At 38.0% G+C, this 16,239-nt stretch overlaps 1 protein-coding gene across 2 annotated transcripts in view; it reads right to left on the bottom strand.

Moving 5' to 3' along the window:
- LOC109398885 (uncharacterized) overlaps positions 1-16,239 on the bottom strand; it is a 91,015-nt gene that overhangs the window by 26,584 nt on the left and 48,192 nt on the right. The gene's annotated exons all lie outside the window — the stretch shown is intronic.

Raw genomic sequence — 16,239 nt, 5'->3', positions numbered from 1 at the left:
GGATCGGTACTTCAGGAAAATACCAGATAAGAAAATGTTAGAAACCCATGCATGCGACACATCAAACAGTGGCATTTTCAACAACCTGAAGAACGGTAAGCAGGAACATAGTCTCAGACCACTTCTAAACCGGTAATGTTCCGAAACGGGTTTAGGGTATCCCGCCGGGAGTGGCCAAATATAAAAGCGAACCAAAGCTACGCATGCGACACATCAAATAGCGGATTTTTCGATAACCTGAAGTCACTTTGTAGGCTACCGGTAGTGTGCCAGAAAGGGCTCAGGGAGTCCCACTGGAATTGGTAAAATTTGAAAGTGAACCAAATCCATGCATACACCACATAAATTCGCGGCTCTTTAGGAAACCTGATGAACAGTTAGCAATAAACAAGTTTCAGACCACGTTTAGGACAATCGGTACTGTACCAGATCCGGTTTCGGGTGTTCCACCGGAAGTAACCATCATTAAAATGCGGCTTTTTCGATAACCTAATGAACGATTAGCTAAAAATAAGCCTGACGACATAAGTTACTACCGATAGTGTTACAGGTTCCGGACGTCCCAAAGAAAGTGGCCCAATATAAAAGTGAACCAAACTTATGCATGCGAATAAAACACAGCAAATAATTTTGTAATTTCCAGGCGCGTAACTTTTGGTGATGTATCCAATTTCGAACGTAATCTCACTCGGACACATCGTTTTCCAACAATTATCACACTCACCATGTACACCCTGGTTGGCACTGGAAAGTGTCAACAAACCCATTCCAGCGGATATTTAGAAGCAGTATCATATTTATCACCTAGCTTCTAACTCGGTGAAATAGCCGAGAGGCAAGGGATATGCCTCACAATCAGCGGATCAGTGTACGAATCCATGCCAATATTTTACTTATATATGAATCATCTATCGTTCCGGTTCTAGCGATTGCTAGACTCACTTTCAAGCTACGGCGGCTAATTCGCTGTGTGGAAAGGATGTAATTTGTACATCACTTTTACGATGCGACTGATGTGCAGCGAAAATGATGTGATATTACAAGATTTTTTTTGCTGTGAAGTGAACCAAACTTATGTGGCTTTTTAAATAACCTGAAGAACAATTAGCAGTAAAATAGGCTCATTTCACAATAGAGACTATCGACAGTGTTGCTGAACCTGCGTTGGGTGCTTCGCGGGAGTAACGAAAGTGAACAAATTCAATGCCCCAAATTGGACTATCACACTTTTATTGGGACGCCTAAAAAGTGTGATATAAGTGCACGTTTACAAGTAATAAGTGAACCGAACAGCCCAATTCGATGTAACGTGGTCTTGTGCCGCAATCTCACTTTGGAGGTGTGTGCGCACTATTGTGTCAGTCCAATTTGGGATGCAGTCAGCAATAAATATGTGTATGAGATCAAAATCTTCACAAAATTAAAACGAACTCATTAAATCACACAATTCAAAATTCCTGAAAATTCCTGAAAAATTAATCGCATCAAATATGGTTCGTGCAGTTGAAAATCGGAATTTTCGACACGCGAAATTCGATTTTTCTCCTAAACCGTGTGTCGGACGTACGTCGGGCACAGTGCGCTGGATAGAGGGCCAGGTCCGCTGTCCAGCGCACTACGTCCGACGTTAGGTTTCACGTATGGATTTTGGGAAAATTCGATTGTCGGGTGTGGTGTATCTTCGGGTTTCAACCGCGACGACAATATAAATAAACTAAAGATTATAAAAAAAGACATGCACATAGTACTATTTTAGTATGTAAAGCCTGTATCCGCAATACTCGGGACGCAGAAATACAGCTGTAGTTCTGCAATAGATACATAAAAATTGCTCAAATTTGGCCTGATAATCAGCAATTTTATATTCGAAACATGTATTGGGAGTGAGCGTGATTTTAGCCCCTTGAAAGTACTATACCAATAATCATCAAATTTTGCAAGCATAATTTACACATAATCTAGTACACGGTGTGCTAAAAACCATTATTAACAAATAAAAATGTCCACCCAAATGGCACCCGGCATTCGAAAGATATACTATTCTAGTATCTCCTCTGAAAATTTGGAAATGTTTCATCGAGGGAAACTAAAGTTTTTGAGATTTGAAGATTTTGAGCCATATTTATAGAATTTGCTTATATGAGTAAATATGCGCGCACGGTGTGCCTGGAAACACTATTAACAAATAAAAATATATACCATTTTGACACCCGGAATTCGAAAGATATACTATTATAGCATCACCTCAGACAATTTGAAAATGGTTATATCACGGGAAACGAAAGTTTTTAAAGTATAATTGAAGTATATTGAAAATGTAATAACTTCATAGAATATTATTTCAATTTCTCATGTTAATCATTCCTCGCAATGAACATATATTTTGTAACTCATCTAAAAATTTGAATATTTATTACATTTTTTGCGATACTGTTTCAAAACTCAGTAGATTTTTTAACGTGTTTATAAATAAGGCGATAGTATTGCCCGTTGTGAAGATTTATAGATTCAGACGCAAATAAATGATTAGGCGCATTTTCAGCGTAGGTGCGTTAGAAATGTTTGTTTACAATGTAAAACTAGCACCAAATGTGTACCTAACAACACAGCGTAAAATATTCACCAGGACGCGGTCTGGTTTTATATCTGTGAGCCCACGCAAGAAAAATCCACGCAACTAATTTTCGCGCAGGAGTCTAAACAGGTGGAATCTCCGCAATATGCATGCATATTAGCGTGGTTCAAAAAATCGTTTTTGCTCCACACCGCTTATTCGATTCCTTACCAGATTACATGCCTTCTCCCAAAATTTGAGCTCATTAGGTTGAAAATTGAGACTGCACAAGCCCTTCGAAGTTTGTATGGGAATTACTATGGGAAAACGATGTTTTTCATTCAATCGACCGTAGCATTTCCCCAAGTGCCCTAGTGGGTTAGTCGACCCTTGGTAATCCTTGGCTACTCTATCAGCTACAACTTTGCCGAAGACCGCATTCAAATCGGACGCCTCATTAATTAGTTACCGATTTTTATCCAGAATCGAAATCGTTACTCATGATGGTTTAACTATTCGGGGGGCATCACTGCATTTTGCAGTGAAACATAGTAGCCATGATTTCAGTGTCCTATCTTTGGCGCCATATGCAGCAATGTTGCCTGCTCGGAAGCTGGAGGACCACTGTTAAAGTTTGTCCAGTTAGATACAAATCGATAACTAATTAATGGGGCGTCCAATTTGAATACGGTCTTCAGCTAATAGAGTAGCCCAGGATTACCAAGGGTCGACTAACCCACTAGACTTGGGGAAATGCTACGGTCGATTAAATGAAAAACATCGTTTTTCCATAGTAATTCCCATACAAACTTTGAAGGGCTTGTGCAGTCTCAATTTTCAACCAAATGAGCTCAAATTTTGGGAGAAGCCATATACCTAATCTGTTTAGGAATCGAATAAGCGGTGTGGAGCAAAAACGATTTTTTGAACCACGCTAATGCATATCTTCAATGGAATTGATATCAAAGCTTAAAACTGTTGTTACTGATGATCATTCAAATGAAAAATTTCCAAATTCACGGAAGGCACGTTAGTAGCATGATGTATAAAAGCTGGCTAGTAAAACGATTGGCGTTTAGGTTTACTTTAAAAGCTCCAATATCTTAAACATTTTACCTTGAGCTTGAGCTTGATTGACCGCCCGCAGTTGCTACTCCAGTATCGCCAGATCAGCTACACTCACAACAAGGAACCAATGAGATAGCTGCTTGGGACTAACAGGCATCTTCAGTGTGTGAGCGTTGGTGGTCTTGTATTTTTAGGCGTCAGGTTGCTGGTCAATGGGGAAGGGGAGGGAAGTGATGATTGCAATCGCTTGCCCACATCAGGCCGTTGAATCCTCTGCGCCTGCACAAGGTCATGCGGATGTTGGTGTGTTGGTGGGGAAATGTTTTATTTTTGGCGCATGGATCATGCATTGGTGCAAGAGTGCCAGGCGTAAAGCGATAGATTGTGTGAAGATTACTGTGAAGCGGCACAGTTCGCTTGGTTGCATAACTTGTAGGCGTTATATGAGATTGACACTGTGTGATGAAAGTTGGAAGGAAGGGAAACGGATTTTATTTTCAATCCGTTTCTGGTTCTAGCGATTGGCTACGAACATACGAATATACATGAGATGTATATGTAGGAGAGAGAGAGAGAGTAAGAGAGAAAGTAGATAGAAAGATACAAACTAGGAGGAAAAGGACGAGCCAGGGATTGAACCCAGGACCTTCTGCATATGAATCAGAAGCGGTAGCCACTAGACCACCAAGCTCGTCTAGCTCGTGTTAAACATTATACCAACGATTAACAATGCTTCCTAAGAATACCAAAACCTTGGGCTGTTAATTCACTTTAACTCTCGTTTTACCATGAAACGTTTTTAAATTCACCGACAAGATACCAACATATTGATAACATGCTTAAAAACAACAAAAATAAACGATACCAAACTCCTAAAAAAATTATGTAATCAACGCTAAAGGCGTGCCACATTTTATTTGTATTCGAGTAGCAGGTAGAACTAAGAAATATTAATTAGATTCTCAAACCACGGAAATTGACATTCCTCTCAATGAAATGTTGTCAAATTTTCAGAGAAGTTGCTTGAATATTTATTGTACTTTTGGAATTTGTGAAACTCATTTCACTGTTCAACACTAGTTCGCGTTATGGGATGAGAAAAAAAATAATAATAGGGGTTTTGGAGCCTAGAAATCCTAATGCGTGTATCAATTGACCACCCCAAGTTCTCAATTCAAACTTCGGTCTTGAACTGTGAAGTCCCGCTCCAATATTTTTCGAAAATTCTTTCACTATGACACTTCTAGGGTTTCAACACACTGTTCTTTTTTTCTCATCTCATAATACGAAGTTTTTTTTTTAATTTTGTTGAGCAGTGTTATTATTTGTTTATGATATGAAGATCACCGTATGCCAATATTCCCATATACTATGAGCTTATTCTAGGAAAATAGAGGAAAAACTTCAAACAGTAAAAACTTTGGTTAGGAGATACAAGAATAGTATATCTTTCGAATGCCGGGTGTTAGTTTGGAGTACATTTTTATTTGTTAATAGCGGTATCAGGCACGTACGGTGTATATTTGCTCATATAAGAAAATCCTATATAAATGGCTCGAAATCTTCAAATCACAAAAACTTTAGTTTCCCTCGATGAAACATTTTCAAATTTTCAGAGGAGATACTAGAGTAGTATATATTTCGAATGCCGGGTGCCATTTGGGTGGACATTTTTATTTATATAGATAACGGTTTTTGGCACACCGTGATAGTAGCTTCTGTGAAAATTTCATGAAAATTGGCAGAAAAATTCAAAAGTTATGAATAGGCAAACATCTCACATAACACTCCCCAGGTAACCAATAAGCATTTGAATAAGCCTTATTTCTGTTTTATATCTGCATTCGGCCTGCTTGTTGCCGTATCATAGCAGTTTGACTGCTAAACTACCCTATAATAACAATTCAAATGCTAGTCAAAATCTGACAGCAGTTTGGTAGCATTTCAAATGCACGGTATATTTTGGTCAACAGGCATCAGGACTGCTACTTTATTGCCATGAGCTAAGAGAGATCATCAGTGATGCTAAAACCACAACACATTTCCACTTTCTAATTTACGTGCCACGGCTGTAGAAGTCATCATCATTCGCATATCCAGACAATCATAGGTTACAACACATAAAATCAATGGGAAAACATTCGTTGGCAAAGAAATGCCATGGTTGATTTTCTATAATCGATTATATTATCAGCACCTACCAAGCTCATAGCATAACGAAGCAACTGCCGGTGTAATACTCATGCCTTAAATAGATCACAAATCCAACGCGCTTCATCAGATCATCTATAGCTTACCCTGTAGCACGGTTCAGCACCATCGTCAACCCGAGGATCGAGGGATCGAATCCCAATTTGGCTGAAAGCAGCAAAAAAAATCACTAACAGCAGTTCAGAACGTGCCCTAAGCCTCGAAAATTGCACAGCAGGAGAGTGAGAAAAAAGAAGAGAAAGGGAGCCGTAAAAGGGGCAGGGGAAATATTTTGTTTTTATTTTTGACAATCTGGGGGATAGGGGGGATAAGCATTTATTCAGCCGTATATCGGGCCAAAACCTGCATTTTACTAGCACTAATGGCGCATATACTGCAGATTAGCGTTTAATGACCTGCTGTAAAGGCGCATATAGTGCCGAATTAATGCCATTTTAACTGCTTATTGGTTACCTGGGTCACCCCTATCAACACCAGATGCTTTCAAACCAAGTTGATGAAATTTTGCAAGAAAGTGTTTCTATAAGTATCATATTGGTAACGAAATTTCATAATTATCATTTCAGAACTTTGAACTGTTCGGAACTTCACAGTAGTAGAAACTTGTATAAACTTCTAGTTAGATTTTGTACATCAATTTTAATAATTTTGTTATCAAAAATTATTATAAAATCCTGTAACAACATACGTGAGTATTCTGAAGTTTTTGTAAGCGTATTTTTTCCGCGTTTTTTTAAGTCGAAGGTGAAGATATGACGAAGCCACAGCCCGAATTTTCAAGAGCACAAATCTGAAGAACCACGTGTCGGTTTGCGATGAAAATTTGATCGATTGGTTACCCGCTGGTGGTGACCAATCGATCAACTTTTCAGAGCAAACCGTCCAATGGTTCTTCAGATTTGTGCTTTTGAAAATTTTGGCTGTGGCTTCGTCATATATTCACCTTAAAACCGCGTTACTTCAAGAAACGTCTTAAAATGTCTAGTTACACCCTTAAATGAAACAACACAGCGCACGAGTAACTTTCACGCAGCGAGCAAAAAGACAAAGGAATTTTCACTCATATTTGTGTACGACTGGATCAACACAAAAAATGTGCTGATCCGGTGTTACACAAATCTGCGTGAAAATTCTTTTGTCTTTTCGGTCGCTGCGTGAAAGTTACTCCTTGCTCTGTGTACATCGAGTTCTGCGTGTACGGTAGATTCCCAAGCAACACGACTTGTTGCTGAGCCAGTAACAGCAACCTCAGTGCAATTTATTCACTGTCCGTATTACGGACGACAGAACACAATTGCTTCTTCTTTGAAACCCAAAAAGCGCAGATTCTGAATTCTTATGCAACATAAACGAGCGAGAATGATAAAAAAAATATTAAAAAAGATTGTGTCCAGACTCGAACCATGGACACCAGGAGTATTATCTACTCACCTTACATACTAAACCAAGAGCTCTGTGAGAGAATCGATGTTCAACGCACCATAAAAGCTACTGAAGTTACTTGTTACTTTATTGCACCTTCTTTGCTACCCCAAGCAGCACCTGCAACATCATTCAAGATGTGGCTTTTTATGCTTTGGTCTAAATGAGTTGCACACATGCTTCTAGCATAGCACACGAAACTTCCATCTTGTCAGTTGAGATGCATTGAAACCACGAAATTCATAAAGTTGCGGCTTTGTTTCACAGAAATCACAATTTACCACGTGTTTGACATCGATTCGTGGAGGTGGAGCTTACATATTGCTTGCAAGTGATAATACAGTCAGCTTACATTAAATGTGTTATGTAACATGCATGAAACATCTAATTCTGGTTTGTTTGTTCAGATTAGGTTGCAAATGCGTTGCAGAAAACATCCCAAGTAACAATTTTAATTTTATCAAAGTTTTTTAGCGATTCAAAAATCCTAAACATCCCAAGTAACAATTAGCATGCCTTGAAGGTTTATTTATGTTTTATCCTGGTTTTATACGAGCATGTCAAAAAGCTAGTTGTTCTAAATTAGTTTTATGTGGTAGTTTTTTACTTTAAACCTTTGGCGTTCCATAAAACTATCATATAACTTCTGCTATAAACATCTTCAGTTAAAGACTTGCAAGTAGACATGAATTGGTTTTATCACTTATTATATACCATTTAAATAAAACTTGCATTTGCGGTTGTTGTCGGAGAGATTTTTTTTGTAAACAAATACACAAAACTGTGAGGCAATGCATAAAACCAACAAAAGATTTCGTGGCCGTAACATAAACCAAAAAAATGCTGTGATAAAACCGCTAGTTCTATCATGAGCTCAGTTATGACTACCTCAGGAGGGTTAGCCCTATTGGAGGAATCATCAGGAACACAGAGTTTTATCAGAAAAATATGTCGCCTAGCCGGGATAATTCATGTAAATACTGAAAAATTATTACTCAATTTTATGATTTCACGTACAGCTTAAGATCAAATTAAACCATACAACACGTTTCCGTCATTTTATTTTGCCAGAAAAATTACGTAATGTCTTTTAAACTCCGCTGTGTTGAAAAAACCTTTTTTGGACCCAATTCCACCGAAAAAATTAAATGCATTTAACTTCCAAATTATGCATAGTTTGTGTGGCGCACTTAGTTTTTGTCATTATCACAGTCACATTCACCACAAATTTTCCGTGGCTTGTCTCCTGACACGTATTAAATAGGAAAACAAATCTGAATTCCATATCTGCACCTTCCAATTGTTGGCTGGATAAACAACCAAGCATAATTTATTCTGACGATCGAACATTGAGAGTGAAAAATAATCAAAACAATTATTTGACAAGTCAGAAGATGGTTTTATTTAGAAGATTGATAAAACTATGATACAACCCGAAATCCTAAGCCGGTTTGCATACGAAGTCCTGTAGACCCTAATAAGACTGGGCCAACTAGCCAGAACGTTGACTTATTGAGGCATACAAGAACTCGAGAGCATTTTCAAGTCGGCATCAATGGTTTTATGTTTAGGATTTTTGAATCGCTAAAAAACTTTGATAAAATTAAAATTGTTACTTGGGTATAAAACCATTGATGCTGACTTGAAAATGCTCTCGAGTTCTTGTATGCCTTAATAAGCCAACGTTCTGGCTAGTTGGCCCAGTCTTATTAGGGTCTACAGGACTTCGTATGCAAACCGGCTTAGGATTTCGGGTTGTATCATAGTTTTATCAATCTTCTAAATAAAACCATCTTCTGACTTGTCAAATAATTGTTTTGATTATTTTTCACTCTCAATGTTCGATCGTCAGAATAAATTATGCTTGGTTGTTTATCCAGCCAACAATTGGAAGGTGCAGATATGGAATTCAGATTTGTTTTCCTATTTAATACGTGTCAGGAGACAAGCCACGGAAAATTTGTGGTGAATGTGACTGTGATAATGACAAAAACTAAGTGCGCCACACAAACTATGCATAATTTGGAAGTTAAATGCATTTAATTTTTTCGGTGGAATTGGGTCCAAAAAAGGTTTTTTCAACACAGCGGAGTTTAAAAGACATTACGTAATTTTTCTGGCAAAATAAAATGACGGAAACGTGTTGTATGGTTTAATTTGATCTTAAGCTGTACGTGAAATCATAAAATTGAGTAATAATTTTTCAGTATTTACATGAATTATTTCGGCTAGGCGACATATTTTTCTGATAAAACTCTGTGTTCCTGATGATTCCTCCAATAGGGCTAACCCTCCTGAGGTAGTCATAACTGAGCTCATGATAGAACTAGCGGTTTTATCACAGCATTTTTTTGGTTTATGTTACGGCCACGAAATCTTTTGTTGGTTTTATGCATTGCCTCACAGTTTTGTGTATTTGTTTACAAAAAAAATCTCTCCGACAACAACCGCAAATGCAAGTTTTATTTAAATGGTATATAATAAGTGATAAAACCAATTCATGTCTACTTGCAAGTCTTTAACTGAAGATGTTTATAGCAGAAGTTATATGATAGTTTTATGGAACGCCAAAGGTTTAAAGTAAAAAACTACCACATAAAACTAATTTAGAACAACTAGCTTTTTGACATGCTCGTATAAAACCAGGATAAAACATAAATAAACCTTCAAGGCATGCTAATTGTTACTTGGGATGAGCGTCTTTTCATTTTGACGGTTCTCTAACTTGTCCCAAGCACTGAAATTTCTCCAGTGGTTCCTTAAGGAATTTGCCCACGTACTAATTTTGCCTTCAGGAATTCCACCGGAAATTTTTCAAGGGATTCCTCCAGGAATTCCTCAAAATATTGCTGTTGAGAACAGAGCATGTATGGGCACCGACCTTTTAGCAGGGCAAATAAAACGCTAAGTTGTACCATTTGCCACATGCTACAAAGCTGTAATGATGCTTTATTATCATATTAAAACATAAAAACATTTAAAACACTTACAACTTCGGTGATTTCTTCACATATAAATTCTAATAATCTATACGCGCCCATTCTGTGCCTTGTTTTCACTTATTCTATTGTGTGACATATTTGACAGAACGGGACTGACAGAAAACACGAAGTATAAAACAATACACATGTATAGACAACCAACTCCGACACTGCACAGGGGTTCGCAAGCTACATTCTCACGTAACAATTGCTCAGGAAATTCCTCAACCAAGGATTCGTTTGAATATTCATCGAGAATTCTTGTAGACCTTTTTGGCAATTTCCTTTAGGGTTTTTTTCGGGAATCCTCCCAGTGAGTCGTGAATTTCTGCAATCGTATTACGGGAATTCCCCATGAAAACCCTTCAGGGATCTAACCAGAGGTTCCCACCGAAATTTTTCCAGAGAGGGAATTCCTATTACTCCTTTTTTTTTTAATTTCCTTCAGTGTTCTCTTCGGGAATTTCTGTAGGGATTTCTTGAGATATTCATTGCCAGACCATGCCAAATATGTGAAAATGTGTTGCATTTCCAAATTTACAAAAACACTACCAGAAGCAAAACATATTTTTCACAATTCAAAGAAATGAAAATGTTTACCATTCGGTAGCTCAACTGGTTCGCAAAGAGCACTTGATGGTGGTGTCTCATAATTTCAGAGAACGTGCTCCTTCCCCTGTTATCAGCTAACTTCAGCCAACAAACATCGTTCTATATTACGTTTTCCTTGGGTTTGGTTCGGTGTTTCTGAATTCTCAACAACAGCAATAACATCAGCAACGCCACCACCACCAACAACAGTTGCAGGAACTAGTTTGTTGTGGGAAATTAGCAAAGTTTACATTGCAATCAATGCCGTTACGAATGGCTGACTGCGAAGTCGTTACCAGGGAAATCCAATGTGGTGGGTGTGTATGTGCAACTTTTTCAGATAGTACTTTTCTAGATGATTTCTGATAGCACTTGAACGTGAGGTGATGCAGATAATTTCGAAGCATGACATTAGTTACTAAGTGATACTGTTCTATTTAAGTCTGCTTTCTCCGTTAAAACTACTCCTCAGCATATTGAGAGAGACATACCGTGTCCTTCGTTGGTAAGGTTTCTTATAATCTGAACATTTAGGGGGACAAAGTCCAAAATGCCAGGATGGAGTAACATGGTACAACTCATAATTGATTAATTACTATAGGTGGATGGCGTCAAGGTATGTTAACATAAAACATTCTTCTAGAAGCCAGGCAGGCAAACCTGCGGAAAATCTGGTTGATTTCGTGCTTGCAATTGAGGTTTTCTGGTGACTTTATTGCCAGTTATGTGTGTCCAATGAGATTGAGAAACGCATGGAGGCGCATGGTTGCCTATGGGTCATTCAAATATGACGACCATCATTAAGGGTGGAGGGGGTCTGTAAAAGTGTGACACTCCATGTATTATGTATACGAAAAAGCGTGACAGTGGGACGAAAAAGGGTTTGAAATGACCAAACAATGATGGACGTAATAACGTAGCATTTTACCCCATGGCAGACGGCCTTTTTGCACCACTTCCGTTTTACGAACCAATTTTTTAAATCACTAAAAATCGACGAATATGCATTTGTTTCTTGAATATTTCTGCTAAAGTATCAAGAAAATATTGTTTAGATGCTGTTACAACTCTGAATGCCTAACAAATATGACTATTTATCATTGAAAACGATATAAGTTCGAAAACGGCATCTTACCCCAATTTGACCCCACATTGAACAAGAGTCTGGTTACTCCAGAGTCTCGCAAAGATGACTTCTTTTGATTATTATTTGTATTCTTCACCTTGAGCTTCCGTGATAGGTAGCCGATTTAACAGTTTCATAGGCATATATGGATACAGTCTTTGCGTGACTTTATTATAAACTTATAATTGTTCAAACGTCTTCCAGCCCATAGAATATAGTGAAAGATAAAGCCGATTCAAAGCAAAACAATAAACATTGTGTTCTTAACCCGTTAACGCCCAAGGTATCTAAAAATTGTAATCTTCATAATAAAATGTTATCAACAGTCAAGTTCACGAAAAAAATGGAAGTCTATGGTGTATCATTTATTAGTAGGTCGGCTCCAGAGGCACATTCTCCTACATTTGGGAAATTTATGCCAAGCTATGGTGTAATTAAAAAACCTTTAATGTTATACTATCGTTGTATTCTGATCCGTATATATAAACAATGCATCTACATTTAGATGAACGTGGTGAATGTATTTAGGAGAACATAACTACTCAAGAAGAATAAGAAAATGACTGTCAGTAGCCGTCATGGTTTACTAGAGATATCTACGTGCATAAAAAAGAATGTTCTCTCTGTTTCTCTATTTTGCTCTAAGACCAAGCCCACTCGTGGGCTTAACACTACACACGCAACAGCACGTCGTTAACGATTTTTAATTTCGTTATCCACCCATTTTCGCACCGGTCGTTCGTTTCCATGTGAGTAAAATAATGATCGGTCGCCTTTCCGCACCGGTGGTCTCCATTCTATCCGTACCATCGGTTTTTTGCACTTCCGTAAATCATCGCAATATTTTGTTTATTTCTATGGTGTTATTGCAAATCTTATTCAGTATAATAATCTGTGCTCATATTTTGAAAGAAGGGGTTTTGGATAAGACTGAAAACTGTTAGTAAAAATTGAACTCAAATAAATAATTCCCTTGGAGATTTGTACCAGTTTTGGTGCGTTTCAAGATATCATTTTCTCAATAATGTATGATTGTATTTAATCCCGGAATTCAAGCAATCTTTTTTAAATTATATGTTTGTTGCTTACTGTATGACTAGTTGGTTGAATTTTTATCTAAAATAATATCCATCTCTTCGATATCCATGTTGCCTTTCTCGCAAGAAATTTATCTGAAAAGATGCTCTTTTTTAATAATTAGGTTTATTGAATAATTACATCCCTTGCATTTCCAACACATTTATTACGTAGTTGTCTCTTTAACAACTTCGCGTAGGTCAAAATTCTTGAATCCTGGTCATAGTATCCAATCTAATCTTATACATACGCAGCCAGTACGCGGAATCACCCTGGAAAGCAATCGTGTTACTTTTCTTGTCAATATTGATGCTTGCAGCATATCAGGACACATACATCAAAGCGGCCAGGTCTATTGCGTTGTATTTACGCGCAAAGTGTTCTTCGAAATACTTGGAGTTAGACCGGCCCACATTTGTATGGCGAGAAACAGAAGTTGGAAAAATTCACGGGGCACCCTCTAGAATCGTGCCTTTGGATGAGAAGGACAATCTGTGAAAGATTTAGCTCAGTCGGTTTAAAACTGAGCTGGCGCAAATGAGTTGAAGGTTTGTATGGTATTTTCAGTCAAAATATATGGGAAATTGGATGACCCACAGTCTCTCTCTCAGCATGCCGGTTCAGCGAGTTCAATTTGGCTCAGAATTGAAAGAATGGTAGTTGATACCCTAAGGAACAACTTTGTAGAAGACCAAATCATGATAAAACTTAATTTAATTGCGGTTTCAGCTAACGAAAGCAGGATGAGGACATCTTCCCCCGTTTACTCTCGGTTATTACATGCAGCACGTGTTTGTCGGTTTGAAGCTTGCGCGCTACATCATAGGCAGCTATGTAATTCTTCATTGTTTCGATAGCCGCCCATGTGCGTGAGAATATTGCGTGAGCAATTGAAATGAAGGACAACATAGCCGCCTATGATGTAGAGCGCAAGCTTCGAACAGCAAACACGTGCTGCATGTAACAACCGAGAGTAAACAGGGGAAGATGTCCTCATCCTGCTTTCGTTAGCTGAAACCGCAACTAAATTAAGTTTTATCATTGTATGGTCTTCTACAAAGTTGTTCACTAGGGTATCAACTGTCATTCTTTCAATTCTGAGCCAAATCGAACTAGCTGAACCGGCGTGCTGAGTGATAGACTGTGGGTCATCCAATTTCCCATATATTTGGACTGAAAATCCCATTCAAACCTTCAACTCATTTGCGCCAGCTCAGTTTTAAACCGACTGAGCTGAATCTTTCACCGATTGTTCTTCTCATCCAAAGGCACGATTCTAGAGGGTGCCCCGTGGAATTTTTCGACATTTTTGTATTTGGGCCAGACTATTGGAGTACAGAATATTTTCGTTCGGCAAGGTACTTCTCGAATTTACAGGGGAGGAAGGATGCGTATACCAAACGATCCAGATTACATGTTGATGAATATGTTTTAAATATATAAGAATGTGTATAATAGAGCTATGAATAAAAAATATGTAATATTGGAAAAATCTCCCCTATTGTTGGGTTGTTTTTATAGATCTAAATAATGTCGAACCTCCTATTCTGTATGATCGGTGTTATTCACATGGGGTTGTCGCACATTTTTTTTCTGCTTTCCCCTATTGTTTCTACAAGGGTGAAGTTACTCATTTCGTACACTTTCTTCCTAATGTCTCGTTTATTTAATTTATATTTTCAAATTTATATTTAATAAACCACGCACTGACGACCACTTTAAAAAAAAAAGCAATCAAACCAAAACTCCTTTGCCTTTTTCGAAATATACACGACAAAAAGAAACGCGAGGCACAGCTCTTTCAAAACGGGGGATCTCAGCCCGGAAAGTGGAGAAAGAAAACCTTGTGGTCACTTATTACCGTCAAATGGTATCTTTTCGGGTTAGAAAATACGCACATCTTCTTACCGGAATCTGCGACGGATGACGATAATTTTGGAACTTGTCGGAACGAACTTCGCGAGTTATTTATTTGGACATTTTTCTAAATGTGCGAAACCAAACTTTACTTGCAGCGTAGAAACCCCGGCTCAAGCATGTACGTGTTAAAAAAGCAAAACTCACTGAATCACTATACATTTCAAATATAAGTTTCGAAACGATCGGCCGAATCAAAAACTAAAAGTTCGATTATGAACAATCATAACTATTATAAGAGCAAATAAATACATTTTCGATATGCATTATCCTAAAATTGGCGAAGAAGGGAAAACTTTATTCAAAACATACTTAAGCAAAGCTTGTCAATTTAAACCTATTATTTTTCTGCGTTTGTATTGTCACTCTATCACAATTGTATGTCAGACAATTTGTTGTGTTATTCGTGTAACGATCTATTATATTATTTGGTTGAAAATTTCAAAGCAAGTAAAAATAAAAATTTTGAATATTTGATGCAAACTAAAATAAATTTCTACCTATACAAAACAAGAAAATCATTCTCTAGAAACTATATACCGGGCAACAAATCCATAATCATGTTCTTTCGTCTCCTCTTTACGCTACCCAGAGAGCTAAACGCGAGAGAGCGCACGAGCCTACGGATAGAGACCGTACTTTGCGTGTCTCTATATTCTAAGCCCTGCTACGAACCGTACGTAAACTTTTCGCTTTCGAGCCCTACTTAGCAGCGACCGGTGCGGTTCGTTTCTTTATTCGGGGCTCTACTTACCGTTAAAACGCTTGATTGAGCCCATGAGTGGGCTTGGTCTAATTCTCCCACTCTCATTTAGCTGTAACTCACGCTGGAGGAATTTCTCCTGTAGAACCCCCGGGAGAAATCCCTGAAAGTCACAAAAGAAATCCCGTTAAAAACTGCTTAAGGGGTCCTCAAAGAAATCATCGAAGAAATTCCGGCTGGAAGCTCGGCAGGACTCCCAGGAAGAATAATTGAAAAAATCACGAGTGAGATCATAGGAATATTTGAAGGAATTTCTGCAGTAATCCCTGGAGGAATACGGAATATGACATTTGTCAGTTCAAGATTTTCTTACGCAATCCCGACAGAAATCCCTAAAAGAATCCCGGGAGGATTTCCTGAGGAGGATTTCCTAAAGGAATTCTGGGAGTAATATCTGGTAAAATACTGAGAGGAATGTCAGCTGGAAGCTTGACTGAAAAAATCACAGAAGACATCCCGGGAGAAATCTCTGAAAAATAAAACCCAAGAAGAATCTTTGAAGGAATACCTGCAGAAATCACGGCACGTA

Source organism: Aedes albopictus, chromosome 3, assembly GCF_035046485.1.
Source record: "Aedes albopictus strain Foshan chromosome 3, AalbF5, whole genome shotgun sequence".
Lineage (NCBI taxonomy): Eukaryota > Metazoa > Arthropoda > Insecta > Diptera > Culicidae > Aedes > Aedes albopictus.
Note: the sequence above shows the minus strand (reverse complement) of the source record. Positions and strands in the feature narration are given on the sequence as shown.